The sequence below is a fragment of the Odocoileus virginianus genome, chromosome 4 (genome assembly GCF_023699985.2).
Source record: "Odocoileus virginianus isolate 20LAN1187 ecotype Illinois chromosome 4, Ovbor_1.2, whole genome shotgun sequence".
NCBI lineage: Eukaryota > Metazoa > Chordata > Mammalia > Artiodactyla > Cervidae > Odocoileus > Odocoileus virginianus.
In genome coordinates, this window is record NC_069677.1 from 28230502 (window position 1) to 28258038 (window position 27537).

General features: G+C 37.4%; 1 long non-coding RNA gene across 1 annotated transcript; it reads left to right on the forward strand.

Annotated features, from left to right (window-relative positions):
- Nucleotides 1–262: 262 nt before the first annotated feature.
- Nucleotides 263–14184, forward strand: LOC110149395 (uncharacterized). Its single transcript, XR_002317452.2, has 3 exons — nucleotides 263–580; nucleotides 2174–2294; nucleotides 12338–14184. It is a non-coding gene; the product is annotated as an uncharacterized lncRNA (long non-coding RNA).
- Nucleotides 14185–27537: the final 13353 nt, after the last annotated feature.

A 27537-nucleotide genomic window follows, 5' to 3' on the forward strand; every position in this document is an offset into this window, starting at 1 on the left:
AAATGAAATGAATTCCTTTGGAATAAATTCTGGGGCATATCCAGGGAAAGGAGAGAATGGTTGTGAATCCTCCCCCTCTAACTCTGATGGGTTTGCTCTCTATGAACCACTCTTTCTCTCTGGGACTTTGGTAGACCTGCTGAGGTTTACCACACTATGACAACAAGAGAAAATTACGGAACAGAGCATTGTCTAGAGATGGTATGTCACAGCAAGTGCCTGCTGCAACCATGGAACCTTTGTGTTCCAAGAGATGTATGAACAAACAGTGAACATTTCTCTGTGTTCACAAGAAAGGGCCCAGAACATAAGTGAGAAAGAAAGACTCAGTAGACTTGGCAGGAGGTTCACCATTCTCTCAACCTGGGTAAGAAGAACCCTAGGGAGATGGGAGAAGAGAAGAGGATGCTGCCACATCTCAATGGATTATCAACAACACAGTGGTGAAACATAATCTCCAAGGATACCATTTTCCAAAAATGAGACCAATTAAAATGCAAAATGGATAGCCCTTGTACCCAGATATCATTGTGGCATATTTAAGTCCCCCAGCTCAACAGGGAGGAGGAAGAGGAGAAAGGTAAAGCAATCTTAAATAGGAATGAGTCTTCATTTTGATGCATCTTAGTTTGTTTATTGTTAAACAGGCTAAAAGAAAATGATTTCCTGCTCTCCAGTTGCTTTTCCAATCATCTAGCTTTAGATTTGTTACTGGATAATTTTAGAGATGTGATCTTTCTGTAGAGGAATAAACATGAAGCCAGCCTATAAACAGCAGCAGCCTATAAACCTGTGAGAAGCTATGTGCTTTGTGTAGGTAAGCAATTTCAAAACAATATGTAGGTACATTATTAAGAGGAAAGGTTAAAAAAGCACAGTATACAGCTAAAAATAGATGATTTTTTGTATCATTTTCGAGATGTGATGATTAAGTACTTGCTTTGTCTTATCAGCAAATACACAGCTGCAGTAAAAAATCTCCATTTACCCTATAAATGTGATCTGAGAGAACTAAATTCTGTGTTTACCTGGTTTTAGCTTTTCTTCATTAAACAGGTTGATTTAAGGGGAGTATACATCCAGGCTCAGCCTTAATAGTCACTTGCCACTCACATGGTTTAATTTACTGTGGACTGCAGGTTCATACAGTGTCCCTGGCTAATTCATATGGGACACAGAATTTCCTTTCTTCAAGATTTGATTTTAAAATGTTACCTAGTTTTTAGGTCACTTGAATTTGTTTGATTCTCAGTTTCTAAAATAATCCAGGCCTTTCTGGCTTTAAATTTCTGTGACAGTGTGCTTTATGTTTGAAAGTAAAGATGTTTCCTTTTCAGAGAAAAATATCCCAAAGTGTAATTTTATCATTATTAGCCCCAAGTTGACTCATTAATTCATCTTTCTATGCCAGTAGTTTGGAAAGAAGTGACACTAACTAAAAAAGAAATGGCTCCTTTTTTCCCCAAGAATTGGTGTCCTAAAGAGAATGCTTATATGTGCACACTGCTTTTAGATCTAGGAAGCTAATATAAATGTTTAATACCACAACAAATCAAATTATTGCCAAGATGAAAAGTTTTATATACAAATTTATATATAGCAATATCTACATATATGTATATATAAATATATACATATTAATAAGTGTGCCATGGCTTTATTGGCATAAATTGTAAAAATAAAAGAAAAGTGAAAGTTTTTACCATATTTTCCTATTGCTCCATGGTCAGTCTAAACTGGTGGATTCATATATTCCAGAATGTCATGATAATTAGAGCTGAGACGCTAATTAGATTACCAAAAAGGCGTCTGTGGTCATTCGTTGTCTTTCAGGTGCCTATCTTTTTATTAATTTTGGTAACACTACCCACCTTTTCCCCACCCTCTGTCCTTGGGCTTTGTGTGGCTTATGCTATTGAGTCTAAGAATAGGCATGTGATTCAGTATAGGCCATCATGTTTTGTTCCTGTTTAAATTGATTGGTTTAGGAATGGGCAGGTGACTTGATTTAGGTCACTGAGAGTTAAGCCCAGGAACTCTCTTTAAACTTGTTGAAAGGAGCTTGTGGTTTTTTTTTTAACTTTATTATTTTTATTTTATTATTCTTTTACTTTTTTTTTCTCTGAATTTCAACCTAAAACTGCTATCAAATATCTTGCCACTTTGAATAAAGTCTACACAGAAGGGATCACAGCTAAAAGATGGAAAGATACTGAATCCCATGACATCCTTTGAAATGCTGAGTGAAGATGGGCCTGAAGACAGAGCTACCTCTATAGTTTTCAGATACTTAGGTAAATATATACCCTTGTTTGCTTAGATAAGCTTGAGTTAGATTTTATGTTATCTGCAAAAGAGTACTAGAGTAGATATTTTCCATTTGCACTCCAACTTCACTCCCTCCTCTTCTCCCTTCTGTCTATGCCCCAGAGGGCTAACCTATCTGGACTGCCTCACAGAGTTCTATTACCCTCTGGCTTCTGGTTATGTTCAGCCAATGGAAATCTCTCTGGAGGCTTAAGTCAGGGCAGTTATTCCCTATTTATTCCTAGAGGTTCTCACTCAGAATAATATGTGGACTGGTCTTTCTTGCAGAGGATGTAGATCCTATCGTGTCCTTCTCTCTCCAGGTTTGAATAGCCATTTTCTCCCTTCATACCCTCAGATGTAGGGGAATAGTACCACCCTACAACTGCAAGCCCTGGATTAAAGCATTGTGCTTAATTGATTTCCTGTAACCCTTCCCATACTTTTGTAGTCTATTAAATTATCCTCAGTTATCCTATTTCAGGCTAATCTAGAGTTATCTTTTTGTGTCAGAACCTGAGTGGTTCCTACTCTGTTTATTTGGGCTTCCCAGGTGGTTCAGATGGTAAAGAATCTGCCTGCAATGAGGGAGACCTGGCTTCAATCCCTGGGTCAGGAACGTCCCCTGGAGAAGGAAATTGCAACCCACTTCATTATTCTTGCCTAGAGAATTCCATGGACAGAGGATCACAAAGAGTCAGACATGACTGAGTAACACTTTCACTTTAAACATAAAGGAAAATGTGGTAGTTTAAAGACAATTAGTCTTTCCATTTGAATAATTTATTGCTTGGTATTGAATGTTCAATTGAGTATCAAGACAAGGCTTCAGACTTTTTGCAAAGCATAGAATTTTAGGAAGTCTTTGGTGAGGGGAACTGAGGCCTGTTGGCATCTATGAGCTGGGACTTATTTAAGATTTTTTGGATTCTTTTCTAGTCTGTCACTTCTAGAAACTAACTACCTTTTATTGCAGCCATGATGGGAGCCTTCTTTGTTATCCATAGTAGCTCTAAGTAAGCATCACAATGCTCTCACAAACTTACATTTTCATTTCTTCAGGTTGTAAAAAGTAGCCTACTTGAATTTTTTTGAATAAAAATGAATAAAGAAATAATCTAGAAATGCACACCAAATTAAATGGCAGCAATCTATATGCACATAAATATTCATTTACATCTAGTGAATTTACACTCTGATAGTTTGCTTAAAATTTTCTTGTACTATCTATGTAAAAAGGGTTTCCTAAGAAAATTAACAATGTTAATAAAATTTGCATGTTTATGTTAAAAACTACTTAAGAGAGCAAACTTTCCATGGGTCTTTATATACTTCAGAAAGATACAGTCATAAATATGCTAATTTCCAATTATTCACTGAAGCAGTTTGTTAACTAGGTATCATGTATTTATTGTGTATATTTTAAGTAGTAAGTTTACTTTAATACATCTTTCAAACTTTTATCACATTAGCCTTTTCTTCAGTTAGTCTGAATGATGAGCACTGATGAGCATTTTTCCTGATATAATATTAAAAAATTAACCTTACTGAATGTATATAATGGATTAACAGCTGGTGGCTCAGTCTGCAATGTGGGAGATTTGAATTCAATCCCTTGGTTGGGAAGATCCCTTGGAAAAGGAAATAGCAACCCCCTCCAGTATTCTTGCCAAGAAAATGTCATTCAAAGAGGAGCCTTGTGGGCTATAGTCCATGGGGTTGCAAAGAGTTGGACATTACTGAGTGACTAATACTTTCACACTTCTTTCAGATATTCAGTATTAGCCTAAGGGTGTGAAGTATATATTCAGTAGTCAAGATTAAGCAAAATATTACTTTATTAAATCAATCAAGATATTTTTCCACATCATCTAGATTTTCCTGACTTCATTTACAGCACAATTTTTACACTCAACAGCAGTTCAAGCTAATAATTAATATATGGCTGCTATATTTTTTGGAACTATTTATTGTGATAATGGACCAAAATATTTGAAATTGTCCCTAGTTTAAGGAAAAAAAAAATCTAAGCCTTAAGATTGCTATGTGTACAGTGTTTTATGAATGACACTTTTCCTCTTAATCTCTTTTGTGAAAGGAAAATCAAAACAGAGTCAGTATTGCTAAAAGAGCTTTCTAAAATGGAGACCGAGAAGCCACTGAGGAAATGTGACTTATGTACCTCTCAGTCCAGATGGAATCTGACCTTTTAAACACTTATTGTCCTACTTAAGATACTTATCCATCATGTACCCTAATATAAACCTGTGACAGCCTATCTACTTACTGAATCCTTACCCTAAAACAACTTGTGATTCCTTAAGGACAAATATCCCCTGACTTGCATCAGTTCAGTTCAGTTCAGTTCAATTGCTTAGTTGTGTCCACTCTTTGTGACCCCCCTGGACTGCTGCACGCCAGGCTTCCCTGTCCATCACCATCTTCCGGAGTTTACTCAGACTCATGTGTAAGGAGTTGGTGATGCCATCCATCCATCTCATCCTCTGTTGTCCCCTTCTCCTCCCACCTTCAATCTTTCCCAGCATCAGGGTCTTTTTCAATGAGTCAGTTCTTCACATCAGGTGGCTGAAGTATTGGAGTTTCAGCTTCAGCATCAGACCTTCCAATGAATAATCAGGACTGATTTCCTTTAGGATTGACTGGTTGGATCTCCTTGCAGTTGGATCTCCTTGCAGAAGATGTCTTCTCCGACACCACAGTTCAAAAGCATCAATTCTTTGGTGCCCAGCTTTCTTTATAGTCTTACTCTCACATCCATACATGACTACTGGAAAAACGAAAGCTTTGACTAGATGGACCTTAGTTGGCAAAGTATTGTTTCTGCTTTTTAATATGCTGTCTAGTTTGGTCATAGCTTTTCTTTCAGGAGCAAGTGTCTTTTAATTTCATGGCTGCAGTCACCATCTGCAGTGATTTTGGAGCCTGAGAAAATAAAGTCTCTCACTGTTTCCATTGTTTCCCCGTTTATTTGCATCAGAGTCAATCACAATTTTCTCACAATTTAACATCCTTGTGGTTTTTGTCTTTTTAAACTCCTAACTCTTTCTCTTCTTCGGAACAGTCTTTTGGTTCGAAACAGTCTGTGTCTCCCAAATTACAATTCTTTAAAATGTTTTTTTTTTTTAATTAATTTATTTCTAGCTGTGCTGGGTCTTTGTTGCTGTTGCTTTGCATGGGCTTTCTCTACTTGTGACGAGCAGAGGCTGTTTTTCATAGTGGTGCACAGGCTTATTGTGGTGGCTTCTCATTGCAGGGCACAGGCTCTATGGTGCTTGGGCTTTAGTAGTTGTGGCACACAGGTTCAGTAGTTGCAGCTCATGGGCTCTAGAGCTCAGACTCAGTTATGGCACATGGGCTTTAGTTGCTCCATAGCATATGGAATCTTCCTGGACCAGGGATTGAGCCATGTCCTCTGCATTGGCAGGAGAATTCTTTTCCACTGCACAACAAGGAAAGTCCCCAAATTGCAATTCTTAAGACCCCCAAATAAAGCTCTTTGTTTTTTGCAGCATCAATACTGATTATTGTTTGACATTTTCAAAACTGTATTAAAAGTATGTACCAATTTTCACAGAAGTCTAATAGACTTAAGAAAATATGTTTTATAATAATAGTTAATAATACACAAGAGTTAAGCAACATGAATTAGTGCTTCACTATGCTAGGCACCCTTGTTGATTAAAGGGCACCATAAAATATGTTTCTTGCTTTTAAGCAGAATAAAATTTAAGAGAAGTGAGTTATCAAAAGTATAAAAAGTATACTTTTTATATAGGTAGTATAAAAAGTCTTGACAGTTCAAAGAATAGATATGTGGAGGACTATTAGATGAAGAAAGACAGTATTTACAGAATGCTGGCTACGGCTGTAATCTGGGCTTTAGTCCTGGCTATAGCATATGCTAGTTACGTGACCCTGACTAAGTATCCTGAGACAAGGTTCTTAAGATTGAAATGGTTACTTACCTGACTATGCCATAAAATCACATGATGTGTGAAAGATGTGTCTTTCATGACATCATGAAATCATGAAAGATGTGTCTTATGCCCTCATCTTTTCCCTACTAAATTCTCTCTTTTTTTTCCCTTTAGTTTCTTTTGATATATTATCTAGAACTCCATCTTTACCTGTGTTTTCAATTCTGTGTGTGTGCTCAGTCCCTCAGTTGTGTACGACTCTTTGCGACCTCGTGGACTGTAGCCACCAGGCTCCTCTGTCCATGGGATTCTCCAGGCAAGAATACTGGAGTGGGTTGCCTTTTTCTCCTCCAGGGGATCGTCTCAGGCCAGGGGTTGAACCCATGTTTCCTGCATCTCCTGCATTGCAGGTGGATTCTTTACTATTAATGTCTTCCAAAGAAATAGTCTGAATGTACCAAAGATACCTTAAGCCCACATACTCAGAAAGTATATTGATAATAAGATTTATTAGAGTGTATTTAAGATGATGGCAGAATTTGCCCCACTGTAATTTTCACACCTATGACTTCAATTACCAGTACATTAAAGTTGAAAAAATAAATAAAATTGTGATCATATTTTTATTTTCAAAATAGCACTCCATCGTTAGATTATAGGAAAAAAACAGAGGAAAAAGAATGGACCATCCTGGCAAAAGATTATGAAGCTCTGAGCTCAGGTAATGAATGGTATTCGGCATGGATCATAATTAAAGAGGTATTTAGGAGGAGGATAGGCAGATTTTTGGACGTTTGCTAGAATTCCCTCGTGAAACCATTTTGGCCTTGCACTTTCTGTGGGCTACTGTTGTGAAAAGTATATTTATTTCTTTTATGAAAATTATGAAAATTAGTTTGTTGGACATTTTATATACACTAGGGTTAATATTCTGAATGTATATATTTCATCTAGGTTTTACAATTTATTAGCAGAGTTGTACCATGCGGTGTCTTATGATTTTTTTTAAAAAGTTCCTGTTTAATGGTTACTTACTTATCAATTCTTATTTTCTATATTTGTGTTCCTTTTTTGCTTGTTTAATTAGCTAGCTGATTCTTATTTTGCTAATATTTCCCAAAACTGGATATGGCTTTTTAGCCAGAAGATTTGGGGATACTTGGAGGGTCTGCTAAAATGAGCCTCAGAAGGAAAATCAGTTCTCTAACCTGTGACCTTTTGACATGAATATTCCTTTTGTTTATTTTTCAAAGAAACGATTTTGAAGTTCCTAAATCTCAGTTTTGATAATTTAAGAATATTTTCTTTCTTTTGTAAATGAACATATTGCGAATGTGGTTTCTTAGAGGCCAGAAGGATAGAAGTTTACTTTTGTATTTTCCTGTAAGTAAGAGGGCTTATTTATTTTGAATAAAGAGTGATTATTTAATGTAAAAAAAAAATGAACATTTTAATTTATTAATTATTTTTATATTTATAACTCATTATTTTGCCATTGTTTTTAATATTGCCTTTTTTCATTTTCTGTTTATTTTTAATTACTCCCAAGTGAAATGTTACATACTGGTGAAGAATTGACATCTCTGTATTAAATAAGTCCTAGTTAAGAACAAGAAATGTCTGTCAGTTCAAGTGGATATTTATTTATTGCCATCCTTTCATTTTTTTCTGTATACCATTTAAGGCTATGATTTTTTTCTCTGATCTTCACTTTGATTGTATCTCATTGATACTGATAAATAATACTTCATTTCCATTATTTTTATTTATAAATAATTCTGAAATTTCAGTTCTCCTTTGCCTTGAGTTGTTTAATAGTTACTTAACTTTATATGGAAAGGTCTATTTATGTTTTAATTTTGTTATTGATTTGTGTTTTTAATATGAAAGAATTATTTTTGTATCTTTTCTACTTTGTTATGCTCATTGAGATTTTCTTTGAACCATAATATATTGACTGTCTTCATGAATGCTTATGGGATCTTGAAGATATATTTGGCATGTAAAGTTTGATGTATATTCATATAATTTACTTTATTGCTTATGTTGTTTAGGGTTTCTATATCTCTATTTTTTGTCAAGTGCTTTGGACTGAGAGTAGAATATTAAAATTGTGCATTACTGAGTGTTTCTGGCTATTTTTCCTTACATTTCTTGTGTCATTCAGTTGTGTCTGACTCTTTGCGACCCCATGGAGTGTAGCCTGCCAGGCTCCTCTGTCTGTGGACTTCTCCAGGCAAGAAAACTAGAGTGGGTAGCCATTCCCGTCTCCAGGGGATCTTCTTGACCCAGGGATTGAACCCTGGTCTCCTGCATTGCAGGCAGATTCTTTGCTGTCTGAGCCACCAGGGAAGCCCCTATATTTCTTGTAGTTTCTGCTTTATGAGGTGATAGCACATAAGTATTCAAAACTATTATATATTCATATTCTTTTGCATAATGACATGTCCTTTATTGTCATTTATTTTAATGCTTAAGGTACTGAATTCTAGTTTGTCAGGTATTAAGATTACTACTCCTTCCTTCTATTTGTTTGCTTTTATTTTGGAATACCTTTGTCCATCTCTTTATATTTAAACTTTCTGAATAATTTTGTTTTAGGGACTCTTATACATGGTATAGAGAGGGGTTGTACTCTGTAAGCCAAAATGACTTTTTCTTGTAATATATGAGTTTGAACTAGTTAATATTATTGGTAATTTTTGGTCTTTGTCATTCACATTTATTTTGTTTCCTTTGTCCTTTTTTATATTGCCTTAGAAAGGTTTATATTTTTATTCCAGTGGTTACTTTTATACTAATTCTAATAATTTTCTTTATATAATACCTTTTAGTACCACTTTTTCTTACTTAGGCCTTTGTTTAGTTTATGACTTTCAGATGACATTGTTTGATTCTCACCTATTGCCTGCGTTGGTACATAGACATTTTGTAATTTAGTCTTAATTGTTGACATACATTTTTTCTAATTTCTCCCATTGTTTGATTAACTATGACTTTGCATTTCTCTGTTCCTTGTTCACTTCTAGATTGAGTTTTAATATTTTTATATCTCTAATTTATTGTCTAATTACATTTTATTTATATGGAAACATTGTTAGTTTTCTCTGTTCAGTGGTTGCCATCTTCCTTCATTTTTTCTTTCTTTCTTCTCTTTGTATTTTTTGCAGCTGAAAACTTTTGATTTCTCTCCAATTGTGGATGAGAAAATTTGAGGTACAGAAAAGTTTAATGATGAGTTTAGGGTCACATTACTAATTGTGAAAGAATGGAGATAATGACTCACGTCTTTTGACATCTAACATGTGACATCCCTGAGCTACACTAAATTCAAAAGTACAGTTTTACAATGAATAACAGAAGCAAGGCTAGTGAGAGACAAAATATACAAATGGATAATGACTAGACCATATATATGAATAGAACTCTGGCCCACAGTTTGCAGCAACTTGCCCAGGAAACTGACTCATTGCCTATAGTAAGCAGCTGAGGAATCCAGCTTGCTATAAATCTGAATGGTAGGAAGTCAGGGGTCTACCTCTAGTAACAATAAAAAAAACCCCAACCAAATAATAACCCTGTTACAATTTTCTCCAAATGCCTAGAACTTAATTAATAATTAACAGCTTCCCTAATTTTTGTCCCTGATTCCTATTTAGAACCAACCAGAAAAAGCCAAATATGTACCTCTAGCTAATTGCATAGGATGTCCCACTTCTAGTTCGCCAGTCTGCAACTTCTCCACACTAACAGCCTCCATTCAAGGAATACCTGTAACTTTCCTTCCCTTTTTTCCACTGCAAAGCTTTCCCCACTCCTTTGCCTGCTTTGAGTTTCTGCCAAAATGCAAGTGATAGTGGCTAACTCCTCTTTTATAGCAAGTTCTGCATAAATAGCCTTTGCTTGTTTTAATTTGGTTGATCTTTATTTCCACACTATTGTTCCTCATTGGAGAAGGAAATGGCAACCCACGCCAGTATTCTTGCTTGTAGAATCCTGTGGACAGAGGAGGCTGGTTGGCTGCTGTCCATAGGGTCACATAGAGTCAGACACGACTGAAGTGACTTGGCATGCATGCATGCATTGGAGAAGGAAATGGCAGCCCACTCCAGTATTCTTGCCTGGAGAATCCCAGGGACAGAGGAACCTGCTGGGCTGCCATCTATGGGGTCGCACAGAGTCGGACACAGCTGAAGCGACTTAGCAGCAGAAGCAGCATCACTGTTCCTCATAATCAAATATTTCCTTCAACATGACTCAAATATAACTCTCCCAATAGGACTATCTTCCCCTTAACCCTCTCTCAGTGGCCTCATCCTCATTTCTCATTTTCCTCCTAGTGTATTAGACATGACAGAGGTGTGCTCCTTACTCCCCAATGTCATTTCTAGGACCTTTAACTGCCACTCTCATCCCACTTTTTATCTGAGGTTCAGATAATCCTTCAGATAAGGTTATCTTATCTCCACTTGCACTTTTGGTTACTGGCTTCCATAACCCATTCCCGTCTTCACTGTGTTGCCTGGGGCATATTTACATTCTCTGACACTGAGTTGTCCAGTATGGAAGCCTGTATTTATGTATGGCTATTAAACACTTGAAATATAGCAACCAAATTGAGATGTGTTGCAAGTGTAAAATACACAGTAAATTCAAAAGATGGCAAAAGATAAGAAGAGTGTTAAATTCTCAATAATTTTTATATCATGTATTGACATTTTCCAGTTTACTTTTGAAATTGGGCTAAGCAATATATTCTTAAAATTAATTTCATTTATTTCTTTTTACTTTTTAAAAATGTGGCTACTGGACAATTTTAAATTACATATGTGTATATTATCTTTCTATGGTCATTGGTCTTTTTCTTGTGTATCACAAAACTGAGATCCCCACTTTCTTGCTTTTCTTCTTTCCTTGACCTCTATAACTCTGAGTCACTAAAATTCTTATCCAGTTTCCTTGTTTACTATTCTTTTGTCCCTTTCACTGGCTTTTCTTCTTCATACTTTAAAGTTCCATTCATGTGCTTTGCTTGTCTTTCTTTATTTATTCCTTCTCTTGAGATGTTTCATCCATTTTAATGCCATAACCACTGCATAAATGAAAATGATAAATCACCCTCTCTGGGCCTGCCCCCTCTTTAGCTGTAATATTGTATCAGCAGTTTTCTGTTAGACATTTCTCTTTGAATATCCAGTCATCAGTTTTAAGATTCTGTCTCAAGTGAAATGCAATATTTTTCTCTCAAAACCAATTCTTATTTTTTCTATTTCTGCTGGTGGTGTCATGATTTTCTTTATCACCCAGCTTGAAACCTCTGATTCAAGTTGTACTCTTCCACCTCTCCCTAACCTCTCCTATCCATTCAGCCAGGAAGACCAGAAAACTCTTTTTCCCTCATGAATTTTCTTGTATCCATTCCTTCCATCTGGTGCTACAGATGAATGTACTCCCATACTTCTCAGGCAGCTGCTTCTTTCTGAACCCAGAGTACCTGGGAATATGGCATGGGTATGAAACACCCAGGGCTGGGGTGGGGAGTGATAATGACCATTTCCTAGATAATTGCTCCAAAGAGATTTATTCACAATACTTAAAAAAGTGCTAATAGATATCATTTTATCTCATTAATGAAACTAGAATTTTTTTTTGAAAAAGGAACTCTTCTTATTAGTTCCAGTTAGAGTCAGCGTTCTTTATTTGGATGTAAAGAGTTAAATGTAGACATACAGGCAGAAAAGACAGGATGAAAGCATAGTATAGACATTAGAGAAGTGGAAGAGGAGAGAAACAAACCTTATCACTCAAGCCACATTGACTATGAAACATATTGGAATCATAGTGTTATGAAATCCTTTTTATAGGATACATATTGGGACTGTGGAAAGACTTTGTAAATACTAAGCCTTTTGCATTACTGACAATATTTTAAACTATTTAATATTTTGTTGCTTTCAGTTTTAAGCCTTCTTTCCTCCTCTCCTTTTTATTTTTTGACAGAAGTATAGTTCCTAGGGAGACAGAAATCATTTCATGCATTCTTTTAATTCTTTTGACACTTTCTACATATATAGCATTTTTTTTGTCCATAGGAAGACACTCTACATTCTCAAAGACATAAGATGAAAATCTTCAGAGAAGAAAAGCATAAATATCTTGGGTGGCCCTGGTTAGAAGGTACATAGAAATTCAATTTAAATATAAGCACTGTATAATAACGCAAAGTTATATCTGAGTTTGGGCTGACTGATCAAAGATGGAAATGCCAAGGGACTGTGCCCAAATAGACTGCCAGATATTTTTTCAGCATGGGTTTATTTGGGATCAACAAAGAATTGTAATTTTGGATCTGCAACCAGGGGGGCCCACAGTGCAAATCCCTGCACAACAAAGAGATAACCCTCTCAAAGAGGGGATAAAGGAAGTTGTGAGGGCTGTCGTAAACAGTGAGTCCATCAGGGGAACTGAAACTTCAAAGTATAGTGGCTTTTAATTGAGCTGTGACAGTAACTCATTTGCTGACCTTTTGCCAGGCAAGATGAGAGTCATCTTTCTCTTAGCTCTATTGTCATAGCATGTGAGAGCTCCGCCTTCTGGCTTCCTGACTTTTAGTTGCGGTTTCTGTTTTATTTATTTTTACACACATGACACACTAGGCTTTTCTTTTAAGTTCTATAAAACACTTCACAAAAACAAACTGTTCCCTTTCTTGTAACTCCCTGTGAGTCTTTGCTTCTTTGTTGTTTTGTTATTCAAATCTGTGACATCATTCTAATGTTGTCTATCATAGTTGAAGAATCAGTGAGTACAGATAAAGATATTGTAATTTTGATTTCAGTATACAGAGTCTCATGTTTCTACCTCCTGGGCAGATTCATACCTGGTTGTCTAAGGAGATATACTCCTGATATTGATATTATTTACTTTTGTTTTAGTTTACTGGTTCTCAGACTTCAGTGTACATTAATTTAACTTAGAGGAGCTAATTTAAAGTGCAGGTTAGAAGTCACCAGTCTCAAAGATGCTGATTCAGTACATCTAGTTTTAATAGGTTCTCTAGTTGTAATGAAAGGAGCTGTAAGATCATACTGTCAGCAATACTGGCTTAATTAATTTAAGAAAATGTGTTTCCTTTCCTAAGTTACCTGTGCATATTAATTCCTGTTTTCTATCGTGGAATACAATTTTTATGTCCCTATACATTGAATTGTCATGGAGGTTCGTGACATTGTACAGGAGACAGGGGTCAAGATCATCCCCATGGAAAAGGAATGCAAAAAGGCAAAATGGTTGTCTGAGGAGGCCTTACAAATAGCTGTGAGAAGTGAAGTGAAAAGCAAAGGACAAAAGGAAAGATATTTCCATTTGAATGCAGAGTTCCAAAGAATAGCAAGTAGAAATAAGAAAGCCTTCCTCAGTGATCAGTGCAAAGAAATAGAGGAAAACAACAGAATGGAAAAGACTAGAGATCTCTTCAAGAAAATTAGAGATAATAAGGGAACATTTCATGCAAAGATGGACTCAATAAAAGACAGAAATGGTATAGACCTAACAGAAGCAGAAGATATTAAGAAGAGGTGGCAAGAATACACAGAAGAACTGTACAAAAAAAAATCTTCATGACCCACATAATCACAATGGTGTGATCACTCACCTAGAGCCAGACATCCTGGAATGTGAAGTCAAGTGGGCCTTAGAAAACATCACTACGAACAAAGCTAGTAGAGGTGATGGAATTTCAGTTGAGCTATTTCAAATCCTGAAAGATGATGCTGTGAAAGTGCTGCACTCAATATGCCAGCAAATTTGGAAAACTCAGCAGTGGCCACAGGACTGGAAAGGTCAGTTTTCATCCCAATCGCAAAGAAAGGCAATGCCAAAGAATGCTCAAACTACCACACAATTGCACTCATCTCACACACTAGTAAAATAATGCTCAAAATTCTCCAAGCCAGGCTTCAGCGATACATGAACCATGAACTTCCAGATGTTCAAGCTGGTTTTAGAAAAAGCAGAGGAAGCAGAGATCAAATTGCCAACATCCACTGGATCATTGAAAAAGCAAGAGTTCCAGAAAAACATCTATTTCTGCTTTATTGACTACACCAAAGCCTTTGACTGTGTGGATCACAATAAACTGTGGAAAATTCTGAAAGATATGGGAATGCCAGACCACCTAACCTGCCACCTGAGAAATCTGTATGCAGGTCAGGAAGCAACAGTTAGAACTGGACATGGAACAACAGACTGGTTCCAAATAGGAAAGGGAGTACATCACGGCTGTATATTGTCACCTTGCTTATTTAACTTATATGCAGAGTACATCATGAGAAACGCTGGGCTGGAAGAAGCACAAGCTGGAATCAAGATTGCCAGGAGAAGTCTCAATAACCTCAGATATGCAGATGACACCACCCTTATGGCAGAGAGTGAAGAGGAACTAAAGAGCCTCTTGATGAAAGTGAAAGAAGAGAGTGAAAAAGTTGGCTTAAAGTTCAACATTCAGAAAACTAAAATCGTGGCATCTGGTCCCATCACTTCATGGGAAATAGATGGGGGAACAGTGGAAACAGTGTCAGACTTTATTTTTCTGGGCTCCAAAATCACTGCAGATGGTGATTGCAGCCATGAAATTAAAAGACGCTTACTCCTTGGAAGGAAAGTTATGATCAACCTAGACAGCATATTAAAAAGCAGAGACATTACTTTGTCAACAAAGGTCCGTCTGGTCAAGGCCATGGTTTTTATGTTGGAGAAGACTCTTGAGAGTCCCTTGGACTGCAAGGAGATCCAGTCAGTCCATCCTAAAGGAGATCAGTCCTGGGTGTTCATTGGAAGGACTGATGCTGAAGCTGAAACTCCAGTACTTTGGCCAACTCATGTGAAGAGTTGATCATTGGAAAAGATCCTGATGCTGGGAGGGATTGGGGGCAGGAGGAGAAGGGGACGACAGAGAATAAGATGGATGGATGGCATCGTCGACTTGATGGACATGAGTTTGAGTGGACTCTGAGAGTTGGTGATGGACAGGGAGGCCTGGCGTGCTGCGATTCATGGGGTCGCAAGGAGTTGGACATGACTGAGCGACTGAACTGAACTGATACATTGAATTTCAGGTATGGGAAATATCTAGGGGCTTAATAAATAAAATCGACCTGGTATGTGAAGGATAAGTGATTTAAAGAAAAGTTTTTAAATGGTTTTAAAATACATATTTCCCCTAGATATCTTTTTTTTTTTTAAACACCCTAAAATAAAACAGTCAGATTAGTCTAATTTGTGTAACTAATTGATGAAATCACTAGACTGGGGTTAACCTAGTGAAGAAATGGGTAGAATCCCATTTTTAGTTTCTTTCATTGTTTTGTTACTTTCAAGGAAGAGAGAAATAATATTCCAACAGGCTTCTCTGGTGGCTCAGATGGCAAAGAATCCTCCTGCAATGGGGGAGACTTGGGCTGGGAAGATCATCTGGAGGAGGGCTGGGTAACCCACTCCAGCATTCTTGTCTGGAGAATCCCCATGGACAGAGGAGCCTGGTGGGCTACAGTCCATGGAGTCGCAAAGGGTCAGACACAACTGAGCAATTAAGCACAAGCACAAAATATACATGATATAAAATGTACCATTTTAACCATTTTTAAGTGTACAGTTCTGTGGCATTAGGTACATTCACACTGTTGTGCAGTTATCATCACCTTCCATATTGGAAACTTTTTCATGTTTCCCAACCAAAATTATGTACCCATTAATATTAATACTAACACCCCATTCGTGCTCCCCCTACCCCTTGGCAACCACCATTCTACTTTCTTTCTCTATGAATTTGACTACTCTAGGTACCTCATATAAGTGGAATCATACAATATTTGTCCTTTAGTGAATGGCTTATTTTGCTTGGTGTAATATCTTGAAGATTCATCTATATTGTAACTTGTGCCAGAATGTCTTTTCTTTTTAAGGCTGAATAATATTTCACTGGGCTTTCCTTATGGCTCAGCTGGTAAAAAATCTACCTGCAATGCAGGAGACCTGAGTTTGATTTCTGGGTTGGGAAGATACCTTGGAGAAGGGAAAGGTTACCTACTCCAGTGTCCTGGCCTGGAGAATTCCATGGACTGTATAATCCAGGGGGTTGCAAATAGTCGGAAACGACTGAATGACTTTCATTTCTTCCAATATTTCGCTATGTGTATATGCCACATTTTGTTTATCCATTCATTTGTTGATGGATATTTGGATTGCATCTTTTAAATAATGCTGCTATGAACATTTTGTATCCAAATATGTTTTTGAAGGAAAAGCCCCCTTTATAACTTAGAAAAAGAACTTCTACGTTTATTCCTATGCTTTTTAAATGCAAAAACTTTCTCTGTCCTCAGATACCTACTCATAGGGTGGATACAATACTACCACTTGCTTGCAGAACACAAAAATTCAGAGGTGAAGAATCTGCTGCAATGTTATTTATCTTCTGTTCTGACACAAATAACATACTTGCTCCACAGACAGTGAAGTCTGCAAGTGTATTACCACTCTGGAACTGGAGTACAGGTTTGCCAACCAGTGACCTGGAACCTGTCCACATGCAGTAGCACCACAGCATGCATGATACAGAGGTATAAGAGAAAAATAAAAATAAATCAGAGGACCCAATTAAACCTGAAGCAAGCTTGTTTCTAGCTCAGCCTTTTCAGCCTCTATGAAAAAGAAACGAAGAAAGACTTAAAGTTGAAGCAGAACCAAAAAGATTGAGTATAAAGGGGATGTGCTTTCTAAAAGAGAGGTAAATATAGTCAGAAGGAAGATAACACCAGAGTCTGGCTGGATCATTGGGTTAAGCAGAAGCCTAGGAATGAGGGAATATTGCATTGGGGTATCTCCTCTGGACAGTCTTTCCAAAGCCCCCAGTCTGTTAGTGCTGTCACAGCACCCTACCAGTAGCTCCTCATAACATCCTCTCCTAGTTTGAAAGGAGATGAAGCACTCTTCGAGCTCTCCTGGAGTTTATACTCTGATAATGGAGAAGAGGAACAGTTCAATAGCAGTAAAGCAACCAAGAAACAAGAAATATAATGAGCAGCAGAGACAATGATGCTTTAGTGAAAAAGGAAATCAATACAGGCTGAAGCTTTTGTAAGCTGACTCAGGCAGAATTTGGAAGGGGAAGGACTTCCGCTGCAATTGGAAGAACAGGAGGATCTGAAGAGATGGAGAGGGGGCCCTCTGAGAGATGTTAACTTGTGTAAGTTATGCTAAAGGGCAAAGCATTTTTTTTTTTTTTTTTTTGGCCAGTACCAGAGTGTTTTTTCCTCAAAAAAAAAGAAAGGAAGAATGAAAGAAAAAAAGGACAGTTTAAAACTAAGCATCTGTTCTCTCCTTTAGGAGCACTTCCACATTTATTTTAAAAAGTTTTCTTTCCTTAAGTTTTATTTTTTTCTGACATAACTAACATCACAGCTTGACAAGATTCTCTCTTTTCAAGGACTTGTTATAGTGTCAGAAACAATTTAGCCACCATTTTCAACTTTGCAAGCTGGGTCAATCTGTGTAAAACTTGCAAGTTAAGTTCCGAGTACATTTCAGAGTTTCAGGTTGGGATTGGCAGAACTGGGTCTTTAGATTCCTTGATAACTTTGTGCTGCCAAAAGAGTTAAGGACTTAAAGGATTTCAGGATCCAGTGAACTTATTGGTAGTTTTGCAGTTTTCCTCTTATCTCTGAATCAGCAGTTCTAATGAGCAGCTTGCCAGTGTGCACAATAAATACTCACTAAAGAGCAATTAGAACAAATAACCATTGAGCATTCAATGAATAGGAAATTTACACATTTCCCTAAAGTAATTAGCATTCTTTTTCCTTGCTTTGTTTAAATTTTGTTTTTACCTAAATTACCTTTAATGCTGCCCTTAGTAAAACAGTTTAAAATAAAAGAGTCATAAGAATTGGATCTTTCTTAAATAGACCAAAACTGTATCTGAAGCTATTGAATACAGATCAGTGGTCCTATTTATTTTCCAAGGAAGTCTTTCTTATATCTCACATTAGGCCTGGATTTTAAGACCTTGATGTTGGCACTATCATGGAAATCCCCGGAGTTCCATTTTTACCTGTGTATTTATAAAAACAAAGTACACAGAGGGTTAATGACTTGGAAGCATTATTGTGAGTTGGGAGAACGCCTTCCTTCTCACATCTTGTCTTGGAAACAAGCTAGTAAAAGTCGTATTACCCCAAGTGGAACTGAGGTGAGGCTTAGCAGAACTGTTCTGAAAGTCTAGCCTTGAGCTAAAGAAGAAGCAAGAATATCAAGAAATTAAATATCCCTGAACCAAAGGGTGTCAAGTAAAAGAGATATGGCCTTATTATCCACAAAGTACATTTCTTGCAAATACAAAGGTTTTCGAAACTTTTGACCCTTTTCCTTTGGTGTTAAGACTTGTAGCTTATTATAATATTGTTCTTGTTAACCTTCCCTCCTCTATCCTTCACTCTGTGCCCTCAGGAGTGAATTTCATATAACTATTTTAACAACAGAAGTGTGAATGACTCATGTTAGAGCTGTCAACTACATATTGGCACTTACCAAGACCATTGCCAAGGACTGAACAACAAAGGCATTTGCCATCTGCCTCTATGAGATTGAACCCCATGCTGCTATAGCTATTGGCCTTCAACAATCCCTGAGGGGGTTCAGGATGGAGTGAGGCACTCTGTGCTCCAGGGAATCTGGTGGGACAGGTCTTTAGATAGTCTGGATGTTTTTAGGAACAGATTTTATGATCTCAATCCTTGCATCTCCTCATATCTAAAGAAGCACTAAATCCCTTCATGGTGACATCAGATCCTCATGACTAACAAAAACCTTCTGTAAAATGAGTGCTTCATGGCATTGAACTCCCCCTTCACCAAAACCTTATATATTGACTTTCTTCCCCTGCAGATATGGAACAGTCTCTCAGAGCTATCTGAGGTGCTGTCCCCCTGGGCTGTAGTTCTTATTTTGCTGTAATCTTTGCAAAAGAGGTGGGAAAAAATTCCAGTATTGGATCAGTTTTAGTATTTTTTTTATAACTAAATATAAGTAATATTTAGTAAGCTATTTAGGTTACTAGTAAGTAGCCTCACATGTACATAACAATTAAGTCCGTGATATTTCATGTGATTTATTCAACCCATATCAGCTAAAGAAGGAACTGACAATTTTGAATCACATACCATCTGATGGAAAGTTGTAGCACCCAAAGTACCAAAGACCATTGTTTAAGAATGATCTATCTCGATGAAGTATTAGCAAAGTGTAACCTGGTTTTGTATGGCTCATGAGCTAAGGATGGATTTTACATTTTTACATGGTTGAAAAATAAAGAAAAAAGTGAAATAATCTTTTGTGATATATGAAAATTATTTAATATTTAAATTTCAGTATCTGTTAATAAAGGTTAATTAGGACTCAGCCATGCTCTTTCATTATGTATTATCTGAGTAGCTGTGTCAAAGACCTCATGATCTGCAAAGCCTAAAATATTTATGTCTGATCCTTTATGTAAGAAGTTTGGTGGCCTAGACTATGACAATTTAAATGACCCCCTATTAGCAGCATCACCAATACTCAAATTTACAGCTTTTCTTAAAAAGTCTTAGTAATCTGTAGGGGTGGCAAGCTGGAGACCCAGAAGATCTGGTGGTACAGATGAAGACTGAAGGCAGTCAGCTAGATAATTCCCCTCTCTTTTGCCTGGGGAGGCAAGTCTTTTTTTTCTATCTTGGCCTTCAACTACTTGGGTGAGACTCACCCACAGTAGGTAATCTGATTACTCAAAATTGACTGATTTAAAAATTAATCTTGGGAGTTCCCTAGTGGTTCAGTGGTTAGACTTCATTCCCACTGCAGGGGGGCTGGTTTGATCCCTAGTTATGACCGACCTAGATAGCATATTAAAAAGCAGAGACGTTACTTTGTTAACAAAGGTCCGTCTAGTCAAAACATGGTTTTTCCAGTAGTCATGTACGGATGTGAGAGTTGGACTATAAAGAAAGCTGAGTGTTGAAGAATTGAAGTTTTTTTTCTTTTTTAAAAAAGTTAATTTATTTTAATTGGAGCTTAATTACTTTACAATATTGTAGTGGGTTTTGCCATACATTGACATGAATCAGCCATGCGTGTACATGTGTTCCACATCCTGAACCCCCTCCCACCTCCCTCCCCACCCCATCCCTCAGGGTCATCCCAGTGCTCCAGTCCTGAGCATCCTGTCTCTTGCATCAAACCTGGACTGGTGGTCTGTTTCACATATGATAATATACATGTTTCAATACTATTCTCTCAAATCATCCCACCCTCGCCTTCTCCCAGAGTTCAAAAGACTGTTCTATACATCTGTGTCTCTTTTGCTGTCTCGCATATAGGGTCATTGTTACCAGGTTTCTAAATTCCATATATATGTGTTAGTATACTGTATTGGTGTTTTTCTTTCTGACTTACTTTACTCTGTATAATAGTCTCCAGTTGCATCCACCTCATTAGAACTGATTCAAATGCGTTCTTTTTAATAGCTGAGTAATATTCCATTGTGTATATGTACCACAACTTCCTTATCTATTCTTCTGCCAATGGACATCTAGGTTGCTTCCATGTCTTGGCTATTGTAAACAGTGCTGCAATGAACATTGGGGTACACGTGTCTCTGTCAATTCTGGTTTCCTCAGCAGTGGGATTGCTGGGCGTATGGCAGTTGTATTTCCAGTTTTTAAAGCAATCTCCACACTGTTCTCCATAGTGGTTGTACTAGTTTGCATTCCCACCAACAGTGTAAGAGGGTTCCCTTTTGTCCACACCCTCTCCAGCATTTATTGTTTGTAGACCTTTTGATAGCAGCCATTCTGACTGGCATGAGATGGTACCTCATTGTGGTTTTGATTTGCATTTCTCTGAAAATGAGTGATGTTGAGCATCTTTTTATGTGTTTGTTAGCCATCTGTATGTCTTTGGAGAAATGTGTTTAGTTCTTTGGCCCATTTTTTGATTGGATCATTTCATTTTTCTAGAATTGAGCTGCAGGAGCTGCTTGTGTATTTTTGAGGTTAATTCTTTGTCAGTTGCTTCATTTGCTATTATTTTCTCCCATTCTGAAGGCTGTCTTTTCACCTTGCTTATATTTTCCTTTGTTGTGCAAAAGCTTTTAAGTTTAATTAGGTCTCATTTGTTTATTTTTGCTTTTATTTCCATTACTCTAGGAGGTGGGTCCTAGAGGATCCTGCTGTGATTTATGTCAGAGTGTATTGCCTATGTTTTCCTCTAGGAGTTTTATAGTTTATGGTCTTATGTTTAGATTTTTAATCCATTTTGAGTTTATTTTTGTGTATGATGTTAGAAAATGTTCTAGTTTCATTACTTTTACAAGTGGTTAACCAGTTTTCCCAGCACCACTTGTTAAAGAGATAGTGTTTTCTCCATTGTATATTCTTGCCTCCTTTGTCAAAGATAAGGTGTCCATAGGTGTGTGGATTTATCTCTGGGGTTTCTATTTTGTTCCATTGATCCATATTTCTGTCTTTGTGCCAGTACCATACTGTCTTGATGACTGTAGCTTTGTAGTATAGTCTGAAGTCAGGCAGGTTGATTCCTCCATTTCCATTGTTCTTTCTCAAGATTGCTTTGGCTATTCAAGGTGTTTTGTATTTCCATACACATTGTGAAATTATTGTTCTAGTCCTCTGAAAAATACCATTGGTAGCTTGATAGGGATTGCATTGAATCTATAAATTGCTTTGGGTAGTACATTCATTTTCACTATGTTGATTCTTCTGATCCACTAACATGGTATATTTCTCCATCTATTTGTGTACTTTTTGATTTATTTCATCTGTGTTTTATAGTTTTCTATATATAGGTCTTTTATTTCTTTAAGTTAAGTTGCTCAATCGTGTCTGACTCTTAGCAACCCCGTGGACTGTAGCCCACCAGGCTCCTCCGTCTGTGGGGTTCTTCAGGCAAGAATACTGGAGTGGGTTGCCATTTCCTTCTCCAGGGCATCTTCCCGACCTAGGGATAGAACCCAAGTCTCCCGCATCGCAGGCAGATGCTTTAACCTCTGAGCCACCAAGGAAGCTCCATTTTTTTCTTTAGGTAGATTTATTCCTAAGTATTTTATTCTTTTCGTTGCAATGGTGAATGGAATTGTTTCCTTAGTTTTTCTTTCTATTTTCTCATTGTTAGTGTATAGGAATGCAAAGGATTTCTGTGTGTTAATTTTATATCCTGCAACTTTACTGTAGTCATTGATTAGCTCTAGTAATTTTCTGGTGGAGTCTTTAGTGTTTTCTATGTAGAGGATCATGTCATATGGAAACAGTGAGAGTTTTACTTCTTTTCCAATCTGGATTCCTTTTATTTCTTTTTCTGCTCTGATTGCTGTGGTCAAAACTTCCAAAACTATGTTGAGTCCTATTGGTGAGAGTGGGAACCCTTGCCTTGTTCCTGACTTTAGGGGAAATGCTTTCAATTTTCACCATTGAGAATAATGTTTGCTGTGGGTTTATCATATATAGCTTTTATTATGTTGAAGTATGTTCCTTCTATACCTGCTTTCTAGAGGGTTTTTTAAAATCATAAATGGATATTGAATTTTGTCAAAGGCTTTCTCTGTATCTATTGTGATAATCATATGGTTTTTATCTTTCAATTGGTTACTGTGGTGTATCACATTGATTGCTTTGGGGATATTAAAGAATCCTTGCACCCCTGGGATAAAGCCCACTTGGTCATGATGTATGATTTTTTAATATATTGTTGGATTCTGTTTGCTAGAATTTTGTTAAGGATTTTTGCATCTATGTTCAGCAGTGATGAGTTTTCAGGGTAGTTTTCTTTTCTTGTGGCATCTTTGTCTGGTTTTGGTATTAGGGTGATGGTGGCCTTATAGAATGAGTTTGGAAGTTTACCTTCCTCCGCAATATTCTGGATGAGTTTGAGTATATGTGTTAGCTCTTCTCTAAATTTTTGGTAGAATTCAGCTGTGAAGCCGTCTGGTTCTGGGCTTTTGTTTGCTGGAAGATTTCTGATTACAGTTTAGATTTTAGTTCTTCTGATGGGTCTGTTAAGATTTTTCTATTTCTTCTTGGTTCAGTTTCTTTTCTAAGAATTTGTGTTTCTTCCAAGTTGTCCATTTTATTGGCATATAGTTGCTAATAGTAATCTGTTATGATCCTTTGTATTTCTGTGTTGTCTGTTGTGATTTCTCCATTCTCGTTTCTAATTTTGTTGATTTGATTCTTCTTCCTTTGTTTCTTGATCAGTCTGGCTAACGGTTTGTCTATTTTATTTATCTTCTCAAAGAACCAGCTTTTAGCTTTGTTGATTTTTGCTATGGTCTCCTTTGTTTCTTTTTCATTTATTTCTGCCCTAATTTTTATGATATCTTTCCTTCTACTAACCCTGGGGTTCTTCATTTCTTCCTTTTCTAGTTGCTTTAGGTGTAGAGCTAGCTTGTTTATTTGATTTTTCTCTTGTTTCTTGAGGTAAGCTTGTAGTGCTATGAACCTTCCCATTAGCACTGCTTATACTGAGTCCCATAGATTTTAGGTTGTTGTGTTTTCATTTTCATTCATTTCTATGCATATTTTGATTTCTTTTTTTATTTCTCCTGTGATTTGTTGGTTATTCAGAAGTGTGTTGTTTAGCCTCCATATGTCTGTATTTTTAATAGTTTTTCCCTGTAATTGACATTTAATCTTACCAGCTTGTGATCAGAAAAGATACTTGGAATGATTTCAATTTTTTTGAATTTACTAAGGCTAGATTTATGTTCCAGGTTGTGATTTATCCTGGAGAAAGTTCCATATGCACTTGAGAAAAAGGTGAAATTCATTGTTTTGGGATGAAATATCCTATAGATATCAACTGGTCTAACTGGTCCATTGTATCATTTAAAGTTTGTGTTTCCTTGCTAATTTTCTGTTTAGTTGATCCATCCATAGGTGTGAGTGGGGTATTGAAGTCTCCCGCTATTACTGTGTTACTGTTAATTTCCCCTTTCATACTTGTTAGCATTTGCCTTACATATTGAGGTGCTTCTATGTTGGGTGCATATATATTTATAATTGTTATATCTTCTTCTTTGATTGATCCTTTGATCATTATGTAGTGTCCTTCTTTGTCTCTTTTCACAGCCTTTATTTCAAAGTCTATTTTATCTGATATGAGTATTGCTACTCCTGCTTTCTTTTGGTCTCCATTTGTGTGAATATCTTTTTCCAGCCCTTCACTTTCAGTCTGTATGTGTCCCTTGTTTTTAGGTGGGTCTCTTTTGGATAGCATATATAGGGGTCTTGTTTTTGTATCCATTCAGCTAGTCTTTGTCTTTTGGTTGGGGCATTCAACCCATTTACATTTAAGGTAGCTGTTGATAAGTATGATCCCATTGTCATGTACTTTGTTGTTTTGGGTTTGAGCTTATATACCTTTTATGTGTTTCCTGTCTAGAGAAGATCCTTTAGCATTTGTTGAAGAGCTGGTTTGGTGCTGCTGAATTCTCTCAGCTTTTGCTTGTCTGTAAAGCTTTTGATTTGTCCTTCATATTTGAATGAGATCCTTGCTGGGTACAGTAATCTGGGTTGTAGGTTTTTCTCTTTCATCACTTTAAGTATGTCCTGCCATTCCCTTCTGGCCTGAAGAGTTTCTGTTGAAAGATCAGCTGTTATCCTTATGGGAATCCCCTTGTGTGTTGTTTGTTGTTTTTCCCTTGCTGCTTTTAATATTTGTTCTTTGTGTTTGATCTTTGTTAATTTGATTGATATGTGTCTTGGGGTGTTTCACCTTGGGTTTATCCTGTTTGGGACTCTCTGGTTTCTTGGACTTGGGTGGCTATTTTCTTCTCCATTTTAGGGAAATTCTCAACTATTATCTCCTCAAGTATTTTCTCATGGCCTTTCTTTTTGTTTTCTTCTTCTGGGACTCCCATGATTCGAATGTTGGGGTATTTGACATTGTTCCAGAGGTCTCTGAGGTTGCCCTTGTTTCTTTTAATTCTTTTTTCTTTTTTTCTCTCTGCTTCATTTATTTCCACAATTCTATCTTCCACCTCACTTATCCTATCTTCTGCCTCAGTTATTCTACTGTTGGTTCCCTCCAGAGTGTTTTTGACCTCAGTTATTGCATTATTCATTATTGATTGACTCTTTTTTATTTCTTCCTGGTCCTTAGTAGACATTTCTTGAATCTTCTCAGTCCTTGTCTCCAGACTATCTGTAACTCCATTTTGTTTTCAAGATTTTGGATCATTTTTACTATCATTATTCTGAATTCTTTTCAGGTGGACTCCCTATCTCCTCTTCTTTTGTTTGGTTTGGTGGACATTTATCATGTTCCTTTACCTGCTGAATATTTCTCTGCCTTTTCATCTTGTTTAGGTTGCTGTGTTTGACCTTTCTGTATGTTGGAAGTTTGTGGTACCTCTTTATTGTGGAAGTTCCTCCCTGTGGATAGGGTTGGATGAGTGGCTTGTCAACGTTTCCTGGTTAGGGAAGCTTGTGTCTGTGTTCTGGTGGATCTCTTCTCTCTGGAGTGCAATGAAGTGTCCAGTAGTGAGTTTTGAGGTGTCGATGGGTTTGGTGTGACTTTGGGCAGCCCGTATATTAAAGCTCAGGGCTACATTCCTGCATTGCTGGAGAATTAGTGTGGTATGTCTTGCTCTGAAACTTGTTGGCTCTTGGGTGGAGCTTGGTTTCAGTGTAGGTATGGAGGCTTTTAGATGAGCTCTTGTCAATTGATGTTCCCTGGAGTCAGTAGTTTTCTGGTGTTCTCAGGTTTTGGATTTAAGCCTCCTGCCTCTGGTTTTTAGTCTGATTCTTTCAGTAGTCTCAAGACTTCTTCCATACTGCACAATGATAAAACATCTAGGTTAATGGTGAAAAGATTCTCCACAGTGAGGGACACCCAGAGAGGTTTGCAGAGTTACATGGAGAAGAGAAGAGGGAGGAGGGAGATAGAGGTGACCAGGAGGAGAATAGGGGGAATCAAAAGGAAAGAGAGAAATCTAGCCAGTAATCAAATCCCTATGTGCTCTCCAGAGCCTGGAACACCCAGAGAGGTTCACAGAGTTACATATAGAAGAGAAGAGAGAGGAAGGAGATAGAGGTGACCAGGAGGAGAAGAGGGGGAGTCAAAAGGAGAGAGACAGATCTAGCCAGTAATCAGTTCCCTAAGTGTTCTCCATAGCCTGGAATACCCAAAGAGAGTCACAAAGTTGGGTTAGAGAAGAGAAGGAGGAGGGAAGAGATAGAAGTGACCTGGGGGAGAAAAAGGAGAATAAAAAGGGGGAGAGGGCAATCAAGTCAGTAATCCACTGCTAAGTAAAAATGGGTAGTGAAGGTTGGATTCTTAAAGGTACAAAATTGATAACAAATACCAAAAAGCAAAGATTAAAAACCTAGAGTAGAGGATAGACTCTCAAAAATACAATATTAACAAAACAAAACAAAATCACAAAAATTATAAAATATATATATGAAATTAGCTTTAAAATAGGGTCTTTTTTTTTGCAAGGTAATAGTAGGTTATAAAAATGAAAATTAAAGGAATAATAAAAGACAAAGTTTTTTTAAATTAAAAAAATTTTTTAAAAGATACTAGTAAAATATATCTAGAAATTTCTCTGGAGCTGTTGTGGGCGGTGTGGGGTCAGTTCAGTTTCAGATAGTTCCTTGTTCCAGCTTATACTTCTGGAGGTCTATAGGCCCCTTCCAATGTAGTCGGTGCTAGCTACAGGGTTTTAATCTGTTGCACCTGTCACTTCCAAAGTGGTTCCCTCTGTTTATTTTGGCTTCTTCTGTTTGCAAATCTCTTCAGTGCCTAACTTCCACCCTGACACAAAGGGGTGAAGGTGGTCACTTATTTAGGCTCACTTGTTCAGTCTTTCTGTGGGGTGGGAGGGACAGTGCAAACAAATATCACTGGCGTGTGTGGGGAGTGCGTGCAGTGTCTGGGCCACACTGGGTTTGCTCCCACTCATGGCATGTGTGCTTTCCCGGTCTACACTGCGCAGGCTCCAGGTTGCTCTGCAGGGGAACTGTCTAAAGCAGGCCCTGGGTTGCGTGCACTTCCCAGGTCTAAGCTGCTCAGGTTCAGGTTCTTGGGTTCTCCACAAAGGCACGGACTTGGTTGGGCCTGTGTTTTGTCCCTTTCCCAGGTCCGAGCAGCTCAGGTGACCAGGTGCTTGGCAAGCACACTGTCCCCAGGTGTGCAGTGTGTCTTATCATCTCCCCCATCCCAGCCGCTCAGTTTTCCTGGGTGT